We start from the raw sequence: 19623 nt of genomic DNA on the forward strand, positions 1-19623 counted from the left end.
TCTTATGTGGATGTTAGGGCACTGACTAGGGAAAAGAAAGACACGGAGAATTAGTATGGGGGCACTGGATAGCATGTCAATTCCCAAAGTCTCAGCAGGAGAAACCCATTTTTCCCTCTTCATTAAAGCTGTTCTTTCATTGATGACAGCTTTAATTATATTGTTCTAAAGGACATTAGCTTAGTGGCAGAAGCCAGCTCTGTCCTTATGCATTATGTTAATCACTTCTCATTCATTTCATTTCAATCTGTAACTAAAGTCAGAATTTAGGATAGGCCATAGGGTCAATTACAAAATCGGTCTGCAGAAATGAATCTAAATCATAAGATTTTACTAATTTATATAGTCAAAAACTGGGAAATATGAATTGTAAGGAATGACAAGGAGCTGGATGAGAATGAGGGCTTAGAAATAAGATTATAGATTGGGACATAATTAATAGGAGTTCACTTAATGGAAATATCAAATTCAGTATCAACTGAGATAGTTGGAAATAATTCCAGTGGTTTTTTGTTTATATAGCTAAAACTTAGTCTAGCAAGATCTATGCTAAGTGGAAATTGAGATGTTAAAAATGATAGGGAAAATGTAAAGAGGAATAAAACCTAAGAATTCAACAAGAACAGGAATATTGGAGTGGCTATGACCCCATTTACAAAACCATTAAACTAACAAGGGACTCAGACTAATTATGAGTAACTTAACTGAATTCCAGAGCAAAGCTATAGAATGTTTATTGGAATATAAAAGTACTCTGCACCAAAGTAAAATATGCAATGTATGGCATCCAATTAAAACTTACCATATATATGTATATATACAGGAAGACAGGAAAATATAACCTGCAGTGAGAAAAAAATCAATTAAAGGAAACTTATTCACAAATGACACAGATGATGAAATTAGCAGGCAAGATTGTCAAAATGGTTATTATAAGAATCACAATGTTTAAGATGAGAAATTCACTGGATTATATTACTGGAAAACTAGACATTGCCAAAGAAGAGCAAACTTTTAGACAAAGTAATAAAGACTATTCAAAGTGAAACATTAAAAGAAGACTGAAAGATGAAAACAAAACAACAACCAAGAATTGCATCAGTAAGCTTATGGAAAGGCTTTGGGCACCACAATACCCACGTAATTGGAGCTCTAAAGAAAAGAAGGAGGGAGTACACAGCAGAAAATGGGTAGAAATTTTCTAAAAATTCTCTATATAATATATAAAATTATTATGTAGTATGTGTGTGTTTGTAAATCAACATATGTCAGTTGTTATCAGGCTCACAAATGTATAAGATTGCACTGTCCTCTGTTGAATTGACTCTTTTATTATTTTAAGATGAAACTCATTTGGAATCATTAAAATAGTCTAAAAGAGGCATTGAAAGGGAAAAATAAAACAATTTGCAAGATAAAAGATTCAAGCCTAAGCATCAATGAAATATAAATAGTCCTAGCACTTCAATTAAAACACAGAGATTTTTAAGGGTTTATTTTTTTCCAGAAAATTTATTTATTTATTTGCACATATATATGATATATAAAACACTTTTCTGAGCTTTTAAACATAGCTGAATCTAACACATATAAGAAACTAAACTAAATGTTTTATTCGTCCTAATGCTAACTGTAATCCTAAGTCTAAACGTATGTGAAACTCTTACAATACACTGAAATTGAACATGATTTCACATATATATGATATGTAAAAAACTTTTCCGAGCTTCTGAACATAGCTGAAACTAACGCATATAAGAAACTAAACTAAATGTTATATTCGTCCTAACACTAACTATAATCCTAATTCTAAACCAATGTGAAACTCTTACAATTCAGTGATTGAACAGGATTTCGCATATATATGATATGTAAAAAACTTTTCCGAGCTTCTGAACATAGCTGAAACTAACGCATATAAGAAACTAAACTAAATGTTATATTCGTCCTAACGCTAACTGTAGTCCTAAGTCTAAACGTTTGTGAAACTCTTACAATACACTGAAATTGAACATAATTGCACATATATATGAAATGAAAACACTTTTCCGAACTTTTAAACATAGCTGAAACAAACACATATAAGAAACTAAACTAAATGTTATATTCGTCCTAACGCTAACTGTAATCTTAATTGTAAACGTATGTGAAACTCTTACAATACACTGCAATTGAACATGATTTCACATATATTCATATGTAAAACACTTTTCCAAGCTTTTAAACATAGCTGAAATTAACACATATAAGAAACTAAACTGTTATATTCGTCCTAATGTTAACTGTAATCCTTATTCTAAATGTATGTGAAAGTCTTACAATACACTGAAAAGGAACATAATTGCACATATATATGACATGTAAAACACTTTTCTGAGCTTTTAAACATAGCTGAAACTAATGCATATAGGAAACTAAACTAAATGTTATATTCGCCCTAACACTAACTGTAATTCTAATTCTAAACCAATGTGAAACTCTTATAATACACTGAAATTGAACATAATTGCACATATATATGATATGAAAACACTTTTCTGAGCTTTTAAACATAGCTAAAACTAATGCATATAAGAAATTAAACTAAATTTTATACTAGTCTTAATGCTAACTGTAATCCTAATTCTACTTATGGACTTCCTCTCTTCTCTGGTTCTGAAGTCTGCTTCTTTTTTCTTCTTTATGATTTATTTCTTTAAGAATTTTCTCTGGTGTTGGCTTTGAATTCATGAATTTTTTAAAATTCTGTTTATCCTGAAATACTTTTATTTCCCCATTAATTTTGATTAGTAGTTTTGCTGGAACTACTAGTAGTTTTGGTTGGAAGTTATTTTCTTCCAGGGTCTAAATAACGTTGTACCAGTCTCTCCTAGCATTCCTCACCTGGATTGTATAGTCTGGGGTGATTCTTATTGTTTTGCCTCTATATGTCACCTGTCCTTTTGTTCTCACTGCTTTTAAGATTCCTTCCTTGGCCTCTATGTTGGTCATTTTGGCTATTATGTGGTGTGGGGAGGTCCTTCTTTGGTCCTGTCTCAATAGTGTTCTGTATGCCTCCTGGACATGAAGATCCAAGTCTCTTTCCATGTTTGAATAATTCTCTGAAATTATTTCTTTGAAGAGGTTATGGATGCCCTTGGTCTGTACCTCTATCCCTTCTTTAATGCCTATTATTCGTAAGTTAGGACACTTTATATTATCCCATATTTGCTGGAGTTTAGGTTTTGTTGCTGTAAAGATTTCTGTATATCACTGACCATGTTTTCGGTTTTGGATGTACTGTCTTCTAACATTGAAATTCTGTTTTCCGTTTCATCTGTTCTTCCAGAATTTCTTTCTATTGCTGTCTTCATTTCACTTATTGACTCTTTCATTTCATTCCAGACCTCTTTCTGATTCTTTCTTAGTGTTTCCAACTCATCTTTCATCTCCTCTAGACTTGTTTTAAATCCTTTAATCATATTGTAAATCAAGATTCGGAACTCCCCTTCTTGCATTTCTTGTAGGTCAGTATTCGTGACTTCTGTCATTTCTCCACTATTCCTGGTTCTCATATTTTCAACATTCTCAGCCTGTTCTTCTGATGTCTTCCCATTGATTGTGGGTATTGTGTATAGACCAGTCTTAGTAGTAGGGATTTAGAAGAGCTAACAGGTAAGCAGTACTTTTTCGAGTGGTGAGGGTTGGGTGATGGTGGAGTAGCAGGGGTCAGAAGTCAGGAAACATGAACACCAAAATTTTGTTTCTCTTCTTCAAAAAATGACAATAAACAGTAGCCAATGCCAACGGTTGTTGAGTGCGCTGTCGCGGACTTGGTAAACTCACTGCTGCCACCAAAGGCAATTTGGCGCCGCTGCCACACCCTTGGTAATATGGCGCTGCTGCCACACCCTCGGTGGTGAGGCTGGCATATTTCTTTTTTGGTTTTGAGCTCCAGTCTGAGTCCCTGAAGGGCATGCTGAGCCTGGCCCCTGGGAGCTTTAGACACTCCTTGCGCCGAAAGAACTGGTGAATTATATCCGGCTGTTCCGCAACTGCTCACCTCGGCTCGCTGTCCGCCGCTCCTCTTTGGAGCCTGGTGGGCTGTTGAGTGCATTGGTCTGAAGCCGTCCAGTGAGCTCACTGCTGCTGCCGTCAGTATGGCACTGCTGCCGCTTCCAGGTTGTGAAGCCGGCGTATCTCCTCTCCGGTTCTGAGCTCTGTTCTGAGTCCCCCTCCTTTCTGGAGCCTGGTGCTGTGAGAGAAGATGGTGCCGGCGGCGTATGCGGGCTGGTTTCCTCTCTGGCGTCTGGCCGTTCTTCTAACCTTTCTTCTCTCTGCCCCTTGTACTTACAGCTTTTATTTCCCTGCTGGTGGTGTTTTCTGGCTATGAAAAGCACTGATTTTGTAGTAATAAAGATCGATTGTTAGCAGGATTCTTAAACGCCGCTTTACTCAGTCACCATCTTCCTGGAAGTCCAAAACACAGAGATTTTAACATTGGTAAAAGAAGCAAGATCCAATTTATGCTGCTCATACAAAACCCACTACAAATATAAAGATAAAACTAGACTTAAAGTGAGAATTGAAAAATATACCATGCCAATACTAGTTCAAATAAATCTTAAGTGACTATATTAATATCATGCAAAGTGTATTTTAGAGCAAATAGTATTAACAAGGACAAAAAGGATCTGTCTGAGCATAATGATAAAAGGGTCAGTTCATCAGAGAACACATCAATCGTTAATGTCCATATGCCTAACATAACATAGTTTTAAAACATATGAAGCAGCCGGGTGTGGTGGCGCACGCTTGTAATCCCCGCGCTTGGGAGGCAGAAACAGGAGGATCGCGCAGGTTCGAAGCCAGCCCCGCGCGCTCTGGCTTAGAGACCCTGTTTCCAAATAAAAATGTAAAAATAGGTCTGGGAGTGTAGCCCGGAGGTAGAAGGGCTTCCAGGAACCCCAGTACCACAAAAAAACAAAACAAAACAAAACAAAACAAAACAAAAAAAACATATGAAGCAAAAACTGGTAGAACTGCAAGAAAAAATAGGCAAATTCACAATTATAATTTGGAATATTTTTTGTGGGTCTGGGGATGGAACCTAGGGGCATTCGACCTCCAAGCTATACCCCCAGCCCTATTTTTTATTCTTTTTTTGTGTGTGTGTGGTATTGGGGATGGAACCCAGGGGCCCTCTACCTCTGGGCTACACTCCCAGACCTATTTTATATTTTTATTTGGAAACAGGGTCTCTTAAGCCAGCCTCGGCTGGCTTCGAACCTTGTGGGATCCTCCTGTCTCAGCCTCCCAAGTGCAGGGATTACAAGCGTGTGCCACCACGCCCGGCTTTTTATTCTTTATTTTGAAACAGGGTCTCACTAAGTTGTAAAGGGCCTCGCTTAAGTAGCTGAGGCTGCCCTCGAACTGTGATCCTCCAGTCCCAGCCTCCAAAATGCTGGGATTACAAACGTGCGCCACCATGCCCAGCTTATAATTTGGAATTTTTAACATGCTATTTTAATAACTGATTGAGCAAATAGAAAATCAGTAAGGATATAAAATACTTGGAGAACTATAATATCTTGTCATGTTGGCATTTATAGAACACTTCATCCAACAACAGCTGATTACACATTATTTTCAAGGGTATACAGAACATTTATCAAGATAAGGCATATTCTAAGCCATAAACTTAAAAGTCTCCATAAACTTAAAAGAATTCAAATCAAAGTATATTCTCCACAATAGGATTAAAGTAGACATTAATAGCAAAACCTTATTAGAAGAGTACTGGCATGATGGTGCATGGTTGCAATCCCAGTACTAAGGAGGCAGGGACAGGAGAGTGGCAGGTTTCTATGACTGCCTCAGCAATATAATCAGGCTCTAAGCAACATAGAGAGATTTCATATCCAAGCAACAACAATAAAAAATGGCTGGGGTATTGCTTGGAAGTAGGATGCCACTGGATTCAATCCCTAGTGCCATAAGGAAAAATAAAGGATTAGGAGAATTTCCAAATATTTGGAAATTAAATAACACACAACTAAATAGAAAAAGAAATTAGAAAGTATTTCTTGTGTCCTTTTTTTTGGGGGGGGTGGGTCTGGGGATGAAATCCAAGGGCATTCGACCTCTGAGCTACACCCCCTGCCCTATTTTTTATTCTTTATTATGAAACAGGGTCTCACTAAGTTATAGAGTACCTCACTAAGTAGCCGAGGCTGTCCTTGAACCGTAATCCTCTAGTCTCAGCCTCCCAAATGCTGGGATTACAAGCGTGCACCAGCAGACCCAGCTTTATGTCCTTTTAAACTAACATTAGTTTAAAAGTAATGTTTCCAAATTTCTAATGTTGCCTTGAATGAACTAAGTAAAATAACAAATAAAAATTTGTGGGACAGCTGAAGCAGCAATTGAAGTGAAAATTATAGCACTAAATGCCTATGTTACAAAAGGGTCAGTGGGCTGGGCATGGTGGTGTACGCTTGTAATCCAGCATTTGGGAGGCTGAGTTCGGGAGGATCATGGTTCACAGTCAGCCTCAGCTACTTAGTAAGGCCCTCGGCAACTTAGTGAGTCCCTGTTTCAAAAATACAGCAGGGAGTGTAGCTTGGAGGTCGAATGCCCCTGGGTTCCATCCCCAGACCCGCAAAAAAAAAAAAAAAAAAAAAAAGCCAATGGGGAATAACAGAAACCATTCTAGTTATTTTATGTAGAAACAGATTAAATGCAGGGATTTGGTGCTCATGCAAATCCTTGGAAGGACTGAAGAAATAATGTTTAGAACATTTTACTACAAAATTGTCAAGTGCATTTTGATCTTTTTTTATTTTTATTTTTATGTGGATTATGTTGAAAATAGCATACATTCAGACAGTGCTTGGTGCACCCCTGCTTCCCTTTTACCTCCTTACCAACAATGAATGTCCAGGTTGACCATGCTACATTCATACTTTTACACATATTCAGATGTAACTCCTCCATTAATCAGCCTCAGCCTTCTTCCTCTCCTCTCCTTCCATTCTATCTTTGCTGAGGTTTCCCCTTCATTATCTGGAGTCTCTCTGGTATCCTCAATGTTCTCTAGTTTGGACATATTTGAGAAAACATATGTCCCTTCTCTTTCAGTGCTTGGCTGATCTCATTAGCATAATGTTCTCCAGGTCTTTCCATCTTCTTGAGAATGGCATAATTTGTTCTTCTTTATAGATGGACAGAATTCCACTGTGTGTATTTCCCATAATTTTGCAATCCATTCATCTGTTGATGGAGACCTAGGTTGGTTCCATATTTTAGCTATTACCAATTGTGCTGCTATGAAAATGGATATGCATATGTTACTGTAATTCTCTGATTTCAACCCCTTTGGAAAGATACCCAGGAGTGGTATAGCCAGATCATATGGCAGATCCATTCCCAGTTTTCTAAGGAATCACCGCACTGATCTCCATAGTGGCTGAACTAGTTTTCACTCCCACCAACAGTGTAAAAGAGTTCTTTTCTCTCCACATCCTCTCGAGCATTTGTTGTTATTTGACTTCTTTATGCTTGCCGCTCTGATTGGTGTTAGACAGCATCTCAGTGTAGTTTTGATTAGCATCTCCCTGATGGGTAATGATGTTGGACATTTTTTCATGTATTTATTGGCCATTTGTTTCTCTTCTTTTGTGAAGTGTCTATTCAATTCAGTTGCCCATTTCTTGATTGGGTATATATTTAGCAAGTATGGAGTCTTTTGAGCTCTTTGTAGATTCTGGGTTTTTTTGTTTGTTTTTTTTTTAATTTTTTTTATTGGTGCACTGTATTCATATATCATAATGGAATAAAAACAAACTTGTATAGACATACATGAAAACATCACTCAGTTAACCCCTACCCAATCCCCTCCCCATTCCCTCCCCATTCCTCCTACCCATGCTTGGCTTAGTGGATGACATCTAATATTATAGCAATTTATCCAAAATTAAAAATGATAATCACACGTAACAGATTCATTTGACTGATATCAAGCTTTTGATCACTTAGAGATAACATTTCAATATTTCTTTTTGCTTTCTTTCTTACCAGAGGATATTTTTTCTTCTTTTTTTTAAGGTGAAACTATCATACTTTTTTTTCAGAAAAAAATCTATTCTAACATGAAATATGAACTCTAAATACCCAAAACAATCTAGAAAAAGAACAAAGCTAGAAGATGTACATTTTCTGATTTCAAGCCTTATAAAGTTACAATAATTGAAACAGTGTAGTACTGCTATAAAGGCAGATATATAAACCAGTGGAGTAAAATAAAAAGCCTAGAAATAAATTCTTCCATATATGGTCAAGTTATTTTTGACAAGGTTTCCAAGAACATTTGGTGAAAGAAATAATAATCTTTTCACTAAATATTGTTGAAAAATAATAACTACATGAAAAAATAAAATTGGACCCTTACCTAATACCATATACAAATATTAACTCAAAATAGATAAAAGACCTAAATGTAAATCTTAAGACTATAAACTTCTTAGAAGAAAACCTGGGTCATAAAACTTCACAACATTGAAATTGGCAATGATTTCTTGGATATGATTTCAAAGGCACAGGCAACAAAAGAATAAACAAAAAAAACTTCCTAAAAAAATAAAAAAAATTGTACATCCAAAGACAATGTAAACAGAGTTAAAAGTTACTGATAGAATGGGATAAAATATTTCCAAATGCTATATCTGAAGGTATATTAATATTCAAACTAGAAATCCTAAAAATTAGCAACAATAAAAGCAAACAATACAATTTAGAAATAGGTAAAATACTAAAATAAATAATGAATCTCCAAAGATAACCAATCTTAGTTGTCTGCTGGATGGAAAATCTTGTTTCTATGGTTCTGGTGTATATTACCTATTTCTTCTTTGTAGTTAATCTCTTTGAGTATTTTTTCTAGTGATGGTTTTGAAGACATAAATTCCTTCAGTTTCTGTTTGTCATGGAAGTTTCTTATTTCCCCATCTAATTTGATAGAAAGTTTTGCTGGATAAGAAAGTTTTGGCGGGAAGTTGTTTTCTTTCAGAGTTTGGAATATGTTACTCCAAGCCCTTCTGGCTCTCATGACTTGTTTTGGGAAGTCTGGAGTGATTCTAATTGGTTTGCCTCTGAATGTCACTTGGCCCTTTGTTTTTGTTGCCTTTAAGATTCTCTCCTTGGCTTACACATTGGTCATTTTGACAGTTATGTGGTGTGGGGAACCTCTTCCCTGATCCTGTCTAAAGGGAGTTCTATAAGTTTCCTGGACCTGTGTATCGACCTCTTGCTCTATGTTTGGAAAATTTTCTGCTATTATTTCTTTGAAGAGATTATTGATCCCTTTGGTTTCACCTTCTTTTCCCTCCTCTATTCCGATTATTCTTAGGTTAGCTCTCTTAAAATGGGCCCATATTTCTTCAATGTCAGATTCCTGCTGTCTGGGTTTTTTTAAAGTTATATATTATGCATTTTTTTTTTTTGGAGTGATCATCTTATAGGAGCGAGATTCTATTCTCCATGTGGTCTAATCGATTGTTTATACTTTGAATTGAGGCCTTTACTTCAATGATTGCATCCTTTATTTCTTTTAGACTCTCTCTAAATTCTTTTTGAAGGTCCTGTATTATTTCTACAGTTAAATTCCTGATTTCATTTTCTGGAGGTCTCTGAATTTCTGTGTTATCAGGTCCTGATAATATGGGGTTGTGGGCATTCATTGCTCTATTGTTGTTCCTTTTTCCCATGATTTCAGAATTTTGTGCCTTCCCTGGGTCACTACAACTTCACTTAGGGTGCTCTGTATCTCGAGTCTGTGGTAATGTCAGTCACCACTACTCCTTTACTGGGTTGTATCTCAAAGTCTCAGATCCAGGAAGTTAATTGAGGCTGCATGAGACCGTGGGGATGACAGGGCTTTCCCATGCTATGACTAGGGTGTGGTATCTCTGCCACTGCTACTCCTTCACTGGGTTGGACTGTAAAATCTCAGACCCAAGGAGATTATCAAAGCTGCACAAGTCCCTAGGAGTGTAGTACAGGGATTTCTCCTTTAGGGGCCACAATTTTACTCATGGTTATTGTGCATGCTGATCAGGGGCTGTCACAGGGCGTGGTGAACTCGCTGTCACTGCTAGCAATATGGCACCACTGTTACGCCCTCGGCCGTGAGGCTGGTGTATTTCTTTTCTGGTTTTGAGCTCCTTTCTGAATCTCTGGAAGGCATGATGAGCTTGGCCACTGGGAGTTTTAGGCATTCTTTGTGCTGAAAGAATTGCTGAATTACACCTGAATGATCCACAGCTGCTCACTTCAGCTCCTTGTTTACCTTTCCTCTCTGGAGCCTGGTGCTGTGAGGGAAGATGGTGCTGGCACGGCTCTGCTACCACATTGTGGGCTTGATTTCTTTTCTGGTCTCTGGTTGTTTTTCTAGTCTTTTATTCTCTGTCCCTTTTGTTTACATTTTTTAGTTCTCTGTTGCTAGTGTTTTCTGGCTATGAAAAGCGCTGATTTTGTGGCAATAGAGATCAAGTTTTAGCAGGACTCGTAAATGCTGCTTATCTTGGTCTCCATCTTCCTGGAAGTCGTCTTTGTAGATTCTGGATATTAGCCCTCTATCAGAGTGGTGGCTGGTAAAGATCTTCTCCCATTCTGTAGGCTTTCTCTTTCAGTTCTTGATGGTTTCTTTAGATGAGCAGAAACTTTTTAGTTTAATGCCATCCCACTTGTTAATTCTTGCTTTAATTTTCTGTGTTTTAGTGGTCTTGTTGAGAAAGTTACTGCTGTGCCTATATGTTAGAGTGTTGAGTCTATGCCCTCCTCTAATAACTTCACAGTCTCTGGTCTAATTTCTAAGTCTTTGATCCATCTCGAGTTGCTTTCTGTGCACAGTGAGAGGTAAAGATTTAGTTCCATCTTTCTACAAATGGATAGCCCTTCAGCACCATTTGTTGAAAGGGCTGTCTTTTATCCAGCATATGAGTTTGTCCCTTTTGTCAAAGATTAATTAACTATAGATGTGTGGTTTTTTTTATATATATATATATCTTCTGTTCTGTTCCATTGGTCTGTATGCCTGTTGTTGTGCCAATACCATGCTGTTTTTACTGCTATTGCTCTGTAGTATAATTTGAAGTCCGGGATTGTGATGCCGCCTTCATAGTTCTTATTGCTGAGAATTGCTTCGGCTATCCTGGGTCTTTTCTTTCTTCATATAAAATTCATGACTGATTTTTCTAGGTCTATGAAGAATGTCGTTAGTATTTCTTTCTTTCTTTCTTTCTTTCTTTTTTTTTTTTTTGGTACTGGGGATGAAACCATTCTATCTCCAAGTTAAACTCCCAGACCTATTTTATATTGTATTTGGAAACAGGGTCTCTATTTTTTTTTTTTTTTGGTGGTACTGGGGTTCCTGGAAGCCCTTCTACCTCTGGGCTACACTCCCAAACCTATTTTATACTTTTTTAATATGGAAACAGGGCCTCTTAAGCCAGCGTGGCTGGCTTCGAACCTGCGTGATCCTCCTGTCTCCACCTCCCAAGCGCGGGGATTACAAGCGTGCACCACCGTGCCCGGCTGGGAAACAGGGTCTCTCAAGCCAGTGAGGCTGGCTTAGAACCTGCACAATCCTCCTGTCTCTGCCTCCCAAGCACAGGGATTATAAGCAAGCGTGGCTCACCACGCCTGTCGAATGTCGTTAGTATTTTGATAGGAATTGCATTGAATCTTTAGATCACTTTTGTCAGAATATCCATTTTGATAATATTTATTCTGCCTATCCATTAACAAGGGAGATCTTTCCATCTTCCAAGGTCTTATTCAATTTATTTCTTTAATGTTTTATAGTTTTCATTGTAGAGGCCTTTTACATCTTTGGTTAGGTTTATTACTAGGTATTTTATTGGTTTTGAGGTCATAGTGAGTGGAATTTTTTTCTTTATTCCTTTCATTGTGGATTCATTTTTAGCATACAGAAAAGCAACTGATTTATTTAGATTGATTTTGTGTCCTGCAACTTTGCTGAATTGGTTAATCAGCTCCAGTAGTCTTTTGATTGAATTATTTGGGTCTTCTAGATAAAAGATCATGTCATCTGCAAACAAGGATAATTTTAATTCCTCTCTTCCTATTTGAATTCCTTTGATATCCTTCTCTTGTCTTATTGCTATGGCAAGATTCTTGAGGACTGTTGAAAAGAAGTGGTGATAGTGGGCATCCTTGTCTTGTTGCTGATTTTAAAGGAAATTCTGGCAGTTTTTCCCATTAAATATGATGTTGGCTTTCGGTTTATTGTATATTGCCTTAATGATGTTGAAATATTTTCCTTCTATTCCAGTTTTCTGCAGTGTTTTTTAAACATGAATGAGTGTTGGATTTTGTCAATTGCTTTTTCAGCATCTATTGATATGATCATGTGGTTTTTGTTCTCAATTCTATTTATGTGGTGAATAACATGTATTGATTTGCATATGTTGAACCAGCTTTGTTTTCCTGAGATGAAACCAACTTGGTTGTAGTGTACAATTCTCTTGATACAGTTTTGAATGTGAATAGCTAGTATTTTGTTTAGAATTTGTTGTGTGTGTGTGTGTGTGTATGCGTGCTACTGGGGGTGGAACCCAGAGGCTTTCTACCTCTGGGCTATACTCCCAGACCTATTTTATATTTTATTTGGAAACAGGGTCGCGCTGAGTTGCTGAGAGCCATACTAAGTAGCTGAGGCTGGCTTCGAACCTGTGCGATCCTCCTGTCTCAGCCTCCCAAGTGCAGGGATTATATGTGTGCGCCACCACACCTGGCTTTGTTTAGAATTTTTGCATCTATGTTCATCAGATATTGTTCTGTAATTTTTTTCTTGAGCTATTTTTATTTGGTTTTTGTATTAATGTGACCAAAAGAAAGAGAGAATCAACTCAAATCATTAAAATCAGAAATGAAAAAGGAGATATCACCACAGACAGTGGGGTAATTCAAAGGATTATCAGAAACTATTTTGAAAATTTATACTCCAATAGACTTGAAAACATGGAAGTAATCAATACATTTCTAAGCACATATAACCTATCTAAATTGAACCAAGAGGACACAGCAAGCCTAAACCAACCAATTGCAAGCAAAGAAATAAAACAGCAATAAAAATTCTGCCATAACAGAAAAGCCCAGGCCCTGACAGGTTTCCAGCTGAATTCTACAAAACCTTCAGTGAAGAACTAATCCCAATACTTCACAACTTGTTCTGGAAAATTGAAAAAGATGGAGTTCTCCCAAATTCCTTCTACGAGGCCAGCATTTTAATCTTTTGAAGAAGCAAGAAGATAGAGAATAACTGTAATTGATGGCTCTTGAAATATATCACCTTATTCACAATCCACATAATAAGACATTATTAACCAACCAACAGCACTGTAATCAAATGATGCCTCCTAGACCCATGCTAGCAAAGCATACATGCCCTAAAATCCTGTCTTTTTTGGTTAATTTCAGTGCCAGAGATTGAATCCAGATCCTTAACTTGCTAGGCCAGACCACACTCTACCATGGAACTACATCGCCAGTTTTGTTCCTTTTCTCTTTCTTTCTTTCTTTCTTTCTTTCTTTCTTTCTTTCTTTCTTTCTTTCTTTCTTTCTTTCTTCCTCTCTTTCCTTCTTTCTTTCTTTTTGACAGGAACTTGCTAAGTTGCTCAGGTTGGCTAAACTTGTGGTTCCCCGCCCCTCCACCTCAGGCTCCTGAGTAAACAGTGTTATGGTTTGAAACTGGAATGTCTCCCAAAGGCTCCTGTGTTGAAGCCTTGGTACCCAATGCAGCAATGTTCAGAGGTGGGGTTTTTGAGAAGTGATTGAATCGTGAGGGCCCTGATCTCATCAGTGGATTAATCTATTGATGGGTTCATAATTTAATGGACTACTGGGAGGTGGTGGAAACTGCAGGAGGTGGAGCCCACTTGGAGGAAGTAGGTCACTTAAAGCATACATGTTGTCCCTGTGCCCTTCCGCTCTCTTTCCTGCCACCATAAAGTAAGCAGCTTTGCTCTGCCACACCCTTCTGCTCTGATATTCTGCCTCACTACAGGCACAGAATCAATGAACCCAAGTATCATTGAGCTGGAACCTCTGAAACTCTGAGCCAGAATAAATCTTTCCTTCTTTAAGTTGTTTTTCTCAGGTATTTTGTCGTAGTGACAGAAAGCTGACTAACACAGCTGGGATTATAGGTAAGCATTACCACACCCAACTTCCAATCCTGTCTCTTAATATCCATGAAGTTAAGATTCAGATAGTAGGAATTCTGACAAGCCTAACTAAACCAATCCAAACAAAAACACAAACTAAACCACTCCTGAATAAAAGCTAATCCCTTCACCACAATCAGGGCTATGCTTGATAGGAAAGCCAAAAAAAAGTAGCAAAAGTGTGGTTTCTTCCTCAACTTTGCTTTCCAAGTCTTATGCAAGAGCATCAGATTGGTGAATCCTAAATTACATTCTGAGTCATAGTTGCAAAGGTGTGTGGCAAATGTTTTTTAGTCTTTCAGATTCTCTTGGACAAAGAGACTGAAGTGGATAGTGATTTCTTATCTCAGCAGCCAGTACTTCTGAAAATGTTTCCAATATTTTTCAATTTTCCTATATATTTTGTGGTCCTGGGGATTGAACACAGAAGCATTCTACCTTCAAGCTATACCCACAGTCCAATTTTTTATTCTTTACTTTGAAACTGGGTCTCATTAAATTGCAGAGGACCTCAACAAGTTGCTGAGGCTGGCCGAGAATCTGGATCCTCCTGTCTCTGCCTCCCAATTATCAGGATTACAAGCATGTTCCACCATGTTCGGCTTCAATTTTCCTATATTTTAGAACCACGTTCCAAAATGAACACCAGCAACATTTGCAGGCATGCTATCTGGGTTCTACCAAGCCATTGTCCCTGCTAGGGCACAAACTCACAGGTGAGCCATGTGAGGAGGTCGCCATGTTTGGGAATGATTACCTGGCAGGCATGTTTGGTGGTTAAAGTAGCTGGTTCTCCAGTGGTAGCACTGGTAGAGCTACTGACATCTGGTTCCAGGTGTTACTAGTGGCAAGCAACATTGGCAGGGATGTTTTTGCTAGAGAAGACCTCAAGTGTGGTTGCTGTCCACCTTCAGAATCTGCCTTTCTGGCTCTCCTGGAAATTCTATCAGCTGCCTACTATTCTTTAACAAATTTCACACATTCTCCCCCCCCCTTTTAAAATAAGCTAGTTAGAGTGGATCCTGTTTTTTGTGAGCTCAAACCCTTACTGATCCAACAAAAAACTATTAGGTATGTATTTTTAAGCAAGGAGGAGGATGAAGAAGGAAAAAAGGAGGAGGAGGAGAAGAAGAAGAATGGCATGGTGGTGCATGCCTGTAATTCCAGAATTTGGGAGACTGAGACAGGAGGATTGCAATTATCAGACAGCCTCAGCTACTTAGTGAGGGTCTTTGCAACTCAGTGAGACCTTGTTTCAAAATAAGGAATAAAAAAATAGGGCTGGGGTGTATTTCAGAGGTCAAATGTACCTGGGTTCCTTCTCCAGTACTGCGAAGAGGAGGAGAAGGAGGAGGAGGAGGAAGAGGAGGAGGAGGAGGAGGAGGAGGAGGAGGAGGAGGAGGAGGAAGAGGAGGAGAAGGAGGAGAAGGAGGAGGAGGAGAAGGAGGAGGAGGAGGAGGAGGAGGAGGAGGAGGAGGAGGAGGAGGAGGAGGAGGAGGAAAGAGAAGAACAATAACAATAGCAACAACAGTAACAACAGAACAAGAAATAAGTGCATAATAGAAATTAGGCAAGGAGGAGCTTTCAGGGTATGTTTTCGCTTCTATAGATACTTAATACAATTTTTCAGGACAGCTACATAGTTAGCTTATTATGAGAACAGACATTCAGTGTCATGTCACTGAAACTCTATAGGAGAAGTTTGTGCTATTGTTCTTTTTATCACATACTTGTGTGTTGCAAACATTTTCTCCTAGTCTGTAGCTTATTCGCTTTCCAAAATACGTCTTTGTTGAGTAGAAGTTTTTAATTTTGAAGAAGTCTAGTTCATCAAATATTTCTTTTATGACTACTGCTTTCTGAGTCTTATCAAAGAACTCTTTACCTATCTTTAGTCATAAAGATATTCTCTTTGTTTCCTGTTAAAGAAATTTCATGTTGCAAGAAAATAATAATAGATACCTTTTATGGTTTAGATTTAAAATCCCCAGACCCCAAGGATTAGATAAGGTGGCCATGTTTTGAAGTGGGACAGGGGATGAATCCCTAAGGGTGTGGCAGGGTACAGTGTGTATGATGTGGCCTGCCTTGCTGCAGCATCTGTTCTCTGACCCTGTTTCTCTGTTCCCTGCCATTATGCCCTGAGTTCCTGCACCCCCAGCTCCTGCCTGGAAGCTGGCATAAACATGGACTGACAGCTCCAGAATTGTGAGCAAATAACTCTTACTTCCTTTAAGTTGTGGTCATGAGCCATGTTGGGTCACAGTGGTGAGAATGTTCACTGAAAAAGTACCATTTAGTGTGCACCAATCATGCACCAGATGTTTATTTATAGCATCATATTGAATGGGTATGATAATCCTGTGTGGCATATTAATGTTCTCATTTACAGATGAGGAAACTAGGCTCAGTCAAGTGTAATAACTGTTAAAATCATATTGGCCATACTGGGTAGAGTCAGTATGTGAACACAGGTATGACTAGTTAGTTTAAAAACTTATGGTCTTTCCACTGTATTACAGTTTCTCTGCCCATTTTTTCCACAAAAATGAAGGCAAAATGATGCATGAAAATTTTCTAAAGAGCACTTTAGGCTTAACACTAAGCATAGACCTAACTTAAATATTTTGTTTTTGGTTTAGTTTTAGCTTGACTGGTATATTTTTGTGTGGCATATTCAAAGACAAAACCAACAGAGGCCACTGTATTCCTTAAGAAAGGACTTTTGCATAGTTTATCAAGCAGATGTTGAGACCAGGAGACAAAATGGCTTTTAGGTATCTTTCTCTACTTGGCATCTCATTTATCTCCCTGTATTCTCATAGCTATGAACAGAGAGTACAGTTGGCACTCCATAACTATGGGTTTCACATCTGTGCATTAATCCAAACGCAGATAGAAAATATTCAATAAAATTTGCATCTGTAATGAACATGTACAAACTTTTTCTTGTCATTATTTCCTAAGCAATATAGCATAAGTATTTATAGATCATTTACATTGTATTATGAATAATAAGTTATTGAGAGATCACTGAAATTATACAAGAGGATGTACGTAAATTATATGCAGGTACAATACCATTTTATATAATGGATTTGAGCATGGGCAGATTTGGTTATCACAGTGGGTCCTAGCACCAATTCCCCACAGACACTGAGGAATGATTGTACAGAAAATCACTGTGTCGCCCCTCCTAGTTTGTGAGTTCTTCACAGGTGATACATCTTTCCACATCTTTGGATGCTTAGTTTCTAATTCAATACCTAGTCCTGAGTTGAAAGACATAATGAACAAATGATGATTTGGGTATATGGGCATAATTCTGCAGCTGAAAATAGAATATGGCTTCTTTTAGAATCAAAAGGTTACACTATTGAACCCATAACTTTTCTGCAGGGTTCTTTACTCCAGCAACAAGGAGGCTATATGATATAGTGGTGAAGAATACAACATTTCAAGCCGAGCAGATCCAACTTCAAAGTCCTGATGCTACTACTTACTGAGTGAATTGCACAAGGTTACTTAAGCTCTTTAAATCTCTCAGGGTTATTAAAAGGATTAAATTGGAGAATGCAGAAAGAGAGCTTGAACAATGCCAGGCACAGAGTAAGTATTTAATAAAGAGATGCTATTATTACAGAAGCTATTTTATAATTCCATCTTGCCTAAGCACAGGTTAAGTCCCTTTGTCCTATCCTTAATGTTTATCATGCACTTAAAAGAAAGAAAAAAGTACATATCTTTTTTGAGATGTGAGTCTCACTATGTTGCCTAGACTAACCATGAACCTCTGGGCTCAAGAAATCCTCATGCCTCGGCCTCCTGAGTAGCTGGGACTGCAGGTGCATACCAGCACACCCCGTTCTTTCAAACTATTTTTAATTATTTTTAAATGTTTAGTCATAGATTTAGATTTAGCTTTAAGAAGTAATACAGAAAATTTCTGTGCGCACAGAATGTTCAGTTTCTGTGAAAGATAGCATTTTGCAAAATCACAATATCACAACCAGGATATTGTCATGAATACAGTGAGTTACAGAACATTCCCCCTCAGGATCTCCTGTATTACTTTTGTATGGCCACACCCACTTTCCTCTATCCTCTATTTCCATTCAAATCCCCAGAAACCACTTACCTTCTCTATGTTTCCATGATTTTGTTATTTCAAGAATACATAAATTCAATAACAGAGCATGCAGACTTTTGGGATTGGTGCTTTCATTCAACATATTTCTCTGGCAATCCATCCATGCAATTGCATATATGGATAGTTGTTCATTTAGAGTGAATGAGTATTGCATGATGCTAATGTACTACAGTTTGCTTATCCAGTTAACCCCCACTACAATAAATAGCAGATAGATAAAGCCATAAGTTCTTTATATATTTTAGATATTAGTCCTCTCAACTTAAAACACACACAATCAAAAATACATAAGTGAACTGAACAGACACTTCACAAAACAAGAGATACAAATGGCCAATAAATACATGAAAAAATGTTCAACATTATTAACAATCAGAGAGATGCAAATTAAAATTAGGGTGATATTTCATCTAACCCCAATCAGAATGGCAATCACCAATAAGTAAAAAAACAATATATGTTAGTGAGGATGTAGGGAAATAGAAACTCTTCTGCACTGTTCATGAGATTGAAAATTAGCACAGCCAGTTTGGAAATTAGTGTGGAGATTCTTCAAAAATTGAGAATGCATCCACCATATAACCTAGCCATACCACTCCTGAGTATCTTTCCAAAGGTACTAAAATCAGAATATTACAGTAAGAGACACATACCTACGTTTATAGCAGCACAATTCACAATAGCTAAATTGTAGAACCATCCTAGGTGTCCAGATGAATGGATTACAAAATTAAGGGATATGCACACGATGAAATTCTACTCAGCAATAAAGAGGAACAAAATTATGTATTTCAGGGAAATGGATGGACCTGGAGAACATTTATGTTAAGTGAGATTGGCCAGTTAAAGAAAGCCAAAGGACATTATGTTTTCTCTCATATTTTAAAGTTAGCGGGTAATTGAGATACAAAAGGACTTTAGATAATGGAAGAGAAATTCCAGTGGAGTGAGGAATGTGGTACATGGGAAGGTGGTGTTAGGGGAAGGAGAAGTAACAAAAAAGACACTTCCACTGATGTTATATACATATGTGAGAATGACAGTGCCAATCTCAACATCATGTATGGATAAGGGAAGGGTAAGAGCTGGGGGTGGGGGGGAGTTTACCAAGTACTTTGTGCATGTATGTCACTTTAATTCTGAACTACATTATGATGTGAGACTACTGAACACCAGTAAAAAGTATAGAAAAGAGGAAGGAAGGAAGGAAGGAAGGAAAAAAGGAAGGAAGGAAGGAGAAAGTGAGAG

The sequence above is a fragment of the Muscardinus avellanarius genome (genome assembly GCF_963383645.1).
Source record: "Muscardinus avellanarius genome assembly, chromosome: 1".
NCBI classification, from domain to species: Eukaryota; Metazoa; Chordata; class Mammalia; order Rodentia; family Gliridae; genus Muscardinus; species Muscardinus avellanarius.